Genomic DNA, 8,726 nt, shown 5'->3' with positions numbered 1-8,726 from the left:
ATATAGTTTGGCCTGGCATAGTTTTAAATGTAAATTTTAAATACTTTTTGCCGTTTTTTCTATCTCTTAAGATGATGACACAATTCAATTTGATCCTTGTGGGTTTCTTTTCTACATATTTACATAGACGGATGCAGGATGGGAGCGCGGGGAGTATGGTTACGTCCCAAAAATGTCAATATTTCCAACAATTGTGCAGCTCTTTATACCCCCAATTACTGGATCTTTGAAGTGTTCGTGCATCCTCATACTGACAAAATGCCTACCAAGTCGAAAATCTGAATTTTTGATCGGACCCTGCCCGAAAATATTTTCTAGATCCGTTCATGATCCGTATACATACTTATTTTCAAAAAAAACAACAATTACTATTCTTTCTTAGCAATTATTGGAATTGGATTTATTGGAATTCTAAAGGATAATGTGAAATCTTTGCGACTTCTTCAAAACAATAACTCAAAAACTATTTGAAACAAAAAACAAAACTAAAACGATTTTGAAACTACCTTCTAAAATCAAGTTTTTGTCTTAGCTGATGATTTTGGAAATATTGATTTTTGGCAAAAAAGTCGAATCTTAAACTTAAAAATGGTTTTTGGGCTAAAAATTTATATAATTTCACTTAAAAAAACTAACCAACTAGTAAGCAACTGATTTGATGTGAAAATCCTATACTAAAAAACTAGAATATTCAGAGAACTTTTTGGGAATTTTTGACTTCGATTTGTAAAAATTTGGTTTAGCGAAAAAATGAAGCTTAAATTTTTGAGACACACATTCCGAAGAGGCTCTCGAAATCGATAACTTATTTGCGACTTGCTTTCAGTTTTTAACAAAGATCTCCTTTTGATCTCATAGCTGTGTCTAACTAATATCGATATTCGTTCGATTTTGAAATGCATTCAATGCCCACTGTATTGTCGGTGAATCTCTTGAACTGAACGGCGGCCTTACAAAGGCGGCAAGCTTTCCCATTTGCCTAGATTACAATCAAAAAAAAAAAAAAATAAATAAATAAAATAAAAGCCCAGTAAGCATAATAACTAAAGGTAACCACCGAAGATTCTATACCCTAACGACATTTGGTTATTAGGAATTAATGAGATTTTTGTAACTTTTGAATTTGATCAGAGATTTTCTTCTACCTTCCTTGACAGATGAACTCTTTGTTGTTAGGGTATGATCATATAAAATGTATATATATGTATGTATATAAAATACATTTTTACTATTTGCCTTCTGGACTAATTTTGGTTGCCATTCTTTATAGTTGCTGTTGTTGTTGTTGCTGTTATTTTTAGTCCTCTTCTTGTGGATAGTTGTTCTTCTTCAACGGGTGGTCTTCGTATTGTAGTTGGCATTGTTAGTTGCCGTTTACTCTGATGTTACCTGTCACATGGCAAAAACTAAAAGATATTGGCTCTAGCAAACAAATAAACTACAACAACAACAACACACACACAGACTTACAAAATGGTAATTAAGTATCTAAAATAAAAAAATTTTTTTCGATTTTCTCAATAAATCTCTTCGATTCTTTCTCAGTTAACATGTCAGTTTTTTTTATTGTTTTAATATTTTTTTGATAAATAAATTTATTTAAGAAAGAAATCGCCGCCATCACTTTTTGTGCCCAAATGTCATTTGTTAACAGTCAAAAGGCGATCGCTAGACACTTTCAAAAAGACACGAAAGGCTAAAGGACGAAATGGAAATGGAAATGGAGATGGAGATGGAAATGGAGAAATGGCAACTTTCGCTTTGTGGTCTTAGACCCGTCAAATATTTCTTTGTGAATTTTCTTTTTTCTTGCATTTGATAGGGTATGTTTTCATTTTCTTGGCACCTTTGGCATTTTGTCTTTCCATTTTGTCTTGACGCCCTTTAACCAAAACCAACCAACTCCACCCCCCCTTCTTCATACCACCCCCTCTCTAACCGCTGGCACCCGGCACCGTTTTTATCACGCTTGTTAATGTCATTTCGCGACATTGTCTACGTCCTTCGTCCTTCGTCCTTTGTCGTTGTTGGAGTCGTCCTCGTCGTCATCGTCATCGTTGAAGTTGTTGCTATTGCCTTATTAGCCGCCATTAACACTTTGCCCGACCCAAACGACTTGGCCCTTTTTTTTCCCTTGGCGAAACATTACCTTGGTCTTTCCAGACACAACACAAAAATCAAGTCGACTGAGGCAAATGCAAAACGAAGACAAAATCCGCGTCCTGTTTTTCATCGTGTCATTTTGCTTGCAGCAATTTCATGTCTCTCGCCCTTTCTCTATCTCTTTCTTTAAGTCTGTTTTCCATACGAATAGTTGTTGTTGTTGCTGTTGCTTGTTGCTTGTTCTTCTACAGGGGCATCCCCTTGCCTATTCCTTTGCTCTGTATATCTATTTCTCTGTGCATCTGTTTGCTTGTTGCTGCTAATTAAAAAGCATTTCTCCTACTCCCTTAATTCCAAAAACAAATAATAAGAAGCAAAAGCAAAATCCCAAACGACACAACAAATGCCAACAAATGCCATTTTCTCTTAAATTTCACTTATGAGAGTGTTCTTAAAGTTTGTTTTTATTCTTCTTCTTTTTAAATCGCATGAGCTCATATGTCAATTGCTAAATTTTTACCTACAATTAGAAATGTGTATATTAAAGATACCAAATTTGGCTTGACGACTTATGTATGTACTCAATTTTTTAAACTTACTCTAAACAATTTAAGCATTTGCACTCTAAACTAACCCAGAAGAAACATATTTCTTCAAATAGATACAAAAGTCATTAGAATATTTGTTCATTGCCCTCAAAGGTCAACATCTTTGATAACTCGCTTTGAATTGAAGGCTGGAAAAGGGGTCAAGGGGGTAGCCAAGATTTCAATTGGGGGGGTAGCAACTTTTGGGCTTGTTTTGTAAAGTCACCTTCATGAATGAATTGAATAAATTATAAGAAACAAAAATTTAACAAAATCGAATCTTAACTTGAATAAATTCCTTAAGTTGAAAGTATGAAATTCAACATTTTAGGCGGGAACCGCTCTTTCCCTTTGGCTCTTTGGCTCTACGACCTTGGAAGGGGTCACTTATTTTAGTCTACAAAATGTTTAATTAGTTACAAAATTCATATTATTGACTGCGCAGTATGCAACAAATATTCCAGTATTGATTTTTTTGCTGCTGCTCGCCTCACTCTTTTTGTTGTTAATATTTCGGGAACTACTACCAAAAGGGCAAGAAACAGTTCATTGACCTTAGAGACCTAAATAAATTTATATGCATATATATAACATATGTATATTATCAAGGTTAAAGCTATACATTTTGGATGCAATGATTGAGTAAAATGAAAGACAAAGAAAGTTCTATGAATTTTTTACTGATTCACAACCTAAATCTCTAATTTTTCTCTGTTCTATCTTCCTTTTTTGTCAGTATATAGTCAATACAGACATTAGCTAATAAGTAGTTCAATAATTTTTTTGTCAATTACATAAAAAATAAGATTTTATTTTCCTTTGTCTACTTCTAAGACTCTCGAGAAATGCTCCAAAGGAATCTTTCAATCCTTTTAAATCATCATTTCTCTTCGAATGTATAGAAGAAGCTCCTTTCGGACAAACGCATATTCACCGCTCTCGTACCCCCTCCCCCTTCCCCTTAGAGGAAACCAATATGCGTGCCGGCGAGCATTGAACTTGGCCCTCAAGTTGATTCAACTTTTGTGTGATGATGCGTATGGATGAATGAATGAATGAATGAATGTATCTAACAGATACATTGAACTTTTCTGTTGCTTGCTTGCTTGTTAGTAAGGCAATTTCTTTAGATGCTTTTTTTTTTTGCTTTATATTTCTCTAACGGCGCTTTTTGTGTATCAAATTTTTTAATTATATTTTCTCCTCGTTTCTTGTTAAATATTTTTCAAAAGGGAGAAGCAAACCAAAAAAAAAATTAAAACAACTATGATAGATATGAGTAGATACAATCAGACATCCAAACACTCATCGAGGGTAATCCAACAAAAACTCCAACTAAGTCAATGAACTAAAAAAGGTCACAACATCAAATCAAAAGGTTTCTTTTATTATTATTATTTTTTTTTTTTTTTTTGCAAATATTTTGCTGATTTCAATTTTGTTTCTTTTTTTGTCTTAACTCTTGAAGATTGCTTTCTTTTCACTTGGCTTGTTATATACATTAGATTTCAGATTGCCATTTCTTGTTGTTGTTTGTTTTTTCGTATGTAGAAATTGCATTTTGATGTAAGCAAATAGTTTTATATTTTGACTTAGAAAAAGTTGTGAAAAAAAATCTTGAAAAATAATAGTTAGATGTGTAAAAAGTTACTCATTTTAGTCCCTATTAAGTGATACAAAATACTTTAGGTATTTTTATAATTGAAATATTGAATAATATATGGCTTTATTATTTATTGAAATGTTATTAAACTTTTCAAGTTCACAATTCTGAAAAGACTTAAATATTCGGCACAACAGACACTTCTATTTAGTTAAATAATTTGTTCTATATATATTGTATATCTATATTAAGAAAACCAAATAAATGTTTTAATAATGATCAAAGAAAAAAAATAAAAAGTACCATAACAAGCAATAAATATTATAAAGAAAAAAGTCATTAACAATAAAAGTTTTTCTTCAATTAAAAATAAAAGTACATATACATACATACGTATGCTTATAAAAGACAGCCTTATACATATATACAATCACGATCAAACAATATATAAACACATTACAAAAAACTAAAAAGAGCTAAAAAAAAATTTTTTTTTTAGTTTTTTTTCAAGAAACGTTTTAGAACTTAATGTTTTAGATGTTTTCAGGTTCTTGAGTTCTCCTAACTTTATTGTGATTTAAATTGTCTGCTATGATCAGAAATATATATATATATGCATATATAGAATCCCAATTCTGGAAAACCAAAGATATGTAACCCATTAACACAATTTGCAACATTCCAGAACCTTATCATCGATGCTGATGACGATGCACCGCATACAGGGGCAGTTGCGGGCGTCGTTTACATAGCAGTTGTGGCCGAGCGGTTAAGGCGTCTGACTCGAAATCAGATTCCCTCTGGGAGCGTAGGTTCGAATCCTACCAGCTGCGAGAGAGTTGAAATTTTTTTTTTGCCTCTTGTTTTTAGTTTTCACTTTTTTTTAGTGAATGAGTAAATATAAAGCAAATGGATTCCCTTAAAATGTAGATAAATTGTCTTTTCTTTACGATCTGACAACTATATCACACATGGAGCTTTAACTCTACGTATAAATTAATAAGTTTTTATTGATTTTTTGATTTTAAAATAATTCTATTAAAACGCAAATCAATATTTAATGACTTCTTAAGAAAAATGACTTCCGTCAATAATATTTTTAAAATATTTTTGCATATCCTTTAATTAAAATTTAATTCGTTTTGTGTTTCTGTGTTTTTCTTTTGCTTTAACTACAGACTTAAAATCATTTTATTTATTATGATTTTAATTCATAAGTTTTAAATTTAGTTTTTTTTAGTAGAAACTTTTCTTTTTAGCAGCTTTACTTACTTTTAGGAAAACTATAGTTGAAATTAAAACAAATGAGTGAAATAATTAATAAATAAATACTAGGAAATAAAAATTGGACAAGAAATTCCATTTGTTTGAAGATTATAATTTGTTTTTCGATTTCATAACGTTTGAGTCATTTCGAATGTATTTCGTTCGTTTATTATGAATGAAATGCCATATACTTAGCCCCTATTGTTTGAATTTTCGCAATAATGAATTAATATGGCATAAATGTGTAACTACAAGTTGAAGTTGATACCATTTCCAGGTACTGAAAGTGTCATTTCCCCCCATACAAATGAAAGGTGAATCGAATGAACGATAAAATCAAACACATGTTCATAAACGTTTTCAGTTTGTTGTTGGGTTTGTTCTTCTTTTGCTTTTTGTTGGTTTAGCAAAATTGCAAAACTAATTTCGGGAAATAGAAACTGAGACAAGAGTTTTGAACTTACGATCAAGAAAGAAAATGGGTATTGGATCAATTCTTGGTGTTTGTCTTTTACACCTAATTTAATATGCGAAAAAGAACCAGAAACAGAACAATCTACCTACATACATCGAGTTGTCTTGTTGTTGTTGTATGTATGTTTGTATGTATGTATCTGAAAGATGTGCAAATGGCCATTAATCAACGCATGTTTCAAACGAATTGGGCCAAAAGATTGTTGTGCTCGTCTCGAGTTCTTATCGCATCGTATAAAACGCGCGAATACAGTTGGACTATGGACAACCTACAAGATACAAGATACTTTTGCTGATATGCGTATCTAATAGAATGCCCAAATGGTTTTGTCGCTTTGTGTGTCGTTTCTTGCAAATTTTGTGAGACGCGTTTGCTCTGATTCTGATTCTGATTCTGTGATTTCTAGTGTTGTCGAGTTGTCGCTGTCCGCATTTACGTCTATCAGTCACATTGTATCTGAACTGTGGTTCTTCGACTCTCTATCCCCGAGGTCAATGCCTTAATTTTTGCCAATTTTTGCGCGCTATTTTTTATTTTGCACACTTTTTTTTTTGGTTTTGTTGAAATCATTAATCTTTGTGTTAGTGAAAAGTCCATCTGGTACCCAATGGGGGGCCCGCAATTAATATTTTGCTATCGACCATGGCTTAGACCAAATTTCCAATTTAATCAATTTGAAGCTAATTAAATTTTTTAAATAGAAAAAAAATTATTTATGGTAAAACAAAAAAAAATTTTGACGCTCCGCAGTTGGTAGGATTCGAACCTACGCTCCCAGAGGGAATCTGATTTCTAGTCAGACGCCTTAACCGCTCGGCCACAACTGCTTTTGGCCATGGCGCTGCCTCAACACAGTTTTGCTATCAACTCTCAATTCTAAACACACACACATGTGTTTTATGCTGCTTACCTAGACCGATCAGACGACAAATGGAATGACGTGGAAAAACATGACACACATAAATTTACATACATACATCAAATATACATAAGACAATAAGTAAACAAATTTATTTACATTTAATTTAATACGTTTTCAACGGAAAAGAAGCATTAAAAAATAGTTAATAATTAATAGATAGACAAATTTCACTATTCGTGTAAAACCTTTTTATGCTAAATATGCAAATTTTATTTCAAATTATGTATTTGAAAACTTTATCTTTTTTTAATTTATGGCTTAAACCGTTTTATAAGGGCTTTTTTTGTTTTGTGTAAATTTGTTGAAAATATAGCACAAATTGGATTGCATTTAAAACTAAAAGGCCATCAATTTGGCTTAAAAACACATTTAATTTCAAATTTGGTGTCTAGAATCTAGACTCTAGATCAAACTGGATTATGTTATAAGTATGTATATGGTATCGAATTTTCAGCTATCTTTCAAGTTACTAAAAGATTGAAGAACTCATACTAAATTTATAATTCTATTTTGCTCTCGACCACAATTCTAATGAAGATGGCGTAGCAATAGTTGAAAGATTGTTTCTTTGGTAATAATACAAGAGATTGTGAATTAACTAATAATTTGTTCACAAGACTGAGTTGGGTTTTTATTTACTTATGAGTTAAACCTTATTTTAATCGTTTTCGTTTGCCTAGCATATACATTTCATTTGTTCAAAGCATTTTTTGACAATTTAAAAGTTTAAAAAGTTCTTTCTTTTATGTTTATATTCATGCACTTACATATATTTAAATTGTTAAATTTAGGTGCCAATTTTTGCAACTAATTTTTAGTAATTTTGGTTTTAAATTAGTAGCGAGAAACGAATCAAAGAACAAATCAATTTCTATTATATTTTGTTTTATCTCATACGATTTTGTTTTATCATTTTTACAATATATAAATTAAAATATATTAAATTGTATTGTAAATACAATCTTATGCCAAGAAATGAATTCAAAATTGTTCACAAAAGCAAAAACAAAAACATAAAAAAAAAAGTACACAACTTCTCGCAGCTGGTAGGATTCGAACCTACGCTCCCAGAGGGAATCTGATTTCGAGTCAGACGCCTTAACCGCTCGGCCACAACTGCTTCTGTGAACTGCGGGTCGTCGGAATGGGTGATAAAGCTGCCATGAAATGGCCGCTGCTTCAAGTAACTTTCTCTTCGCTTGCTTGCTTTGACATTTTATTATTCTTTTTTTTTTTTTTTTTTTTATTTTTACTCTAGCGTAAATAACGAAAAGTAAAATTTTTTATTTTCTTATTGGTTTTTGCTAGTCAACATGTTTATATTTTTCTTACCTATAAAGTTCGTCCAAATCACTTTACTATACGAATTGGTTGCGAGATTTGTTTTTTTTTGTTTTTTTTTATGGAATATGGTAAATAGTTTTATATAATGGCAGCAACAATTTTTTTAAAATATAGCGAATAGTTTTTGTAGTTTTTGTTTTTTTTTTTTTAATTTTTAAGTTTCAATTACTTGATATTTTAAGCTAAAAATTAAATATTACTACATTTTTCTTACCTTTTACCTTTCTCAATAGAAAAAATAAATATAATTCGTTTCAATTTATTTAATAGATTCTTTTATTTTATTGATTTAAAAGGTTTGCTTATTTAATAGATATTTATAAGATAAACGATGACGACTATTCCACAATTGAATTTAAATTAATTATTTACATCAAGAATATTTAATACTATTTCCATATAGAACTATAAAATGGATTACAGTGT

At 31.0% G+C, this 8,726-nt stretch overlaps 3 non-coding genes across 3 annotated transcripts; 1 reads left to right on the top strand and 2 right to left on the bottom strand.

The window, feature by feature from the left end:
- Positions 1-5,044: 5,044 nt before the first annotated feature.
- Positions 5,045-5,126, top strand: Trnas-cga. Its single transcript has one exon. It is a non-coding gene; the product is annotated as a tRNA-Ser (tRNA).
- A 1,653-nt stretch (positions 5,127-6,779) lies between these two features.
- Positions 6,780-6,861, bottom strand: Trnas-aga. The gene has a single exon. It is a non-coding gene; the product is annotated as a tRNA-Ser (tRNA).
- A 1,133-nt stretch (positions 6,862-7,994) lies between these two features.
- On the bottom strand, positions 7,995-8,076 carry Trnas-cga. Its single transcript has one exon. It is a non-coding gene; the product is annotated as a tRNA-Ser (tRNA).
- Between the last annotated feature and the right edge of the window lie 650 nt (positions 8,077-8,726).

The sequence above is a fragment of the Drosophila willistoni genome (assembly GCF_018902025.1).
Source record: "Drosophila willistoni isolate 14030-0811.24 chromosome XL unlocalized genomic scaffold, UCI_dwil_1.1 Seg141, whole genome shotgun sequence".
NCBI lineage: Eukaryota > Metazoa > Arthropoda > Insecta > Diptera > Drosophilidae > Drosophila > Drosophila willistoni.
This window is presented reverse-complemented; position numbering and strand designations above follow the sequence as displayed.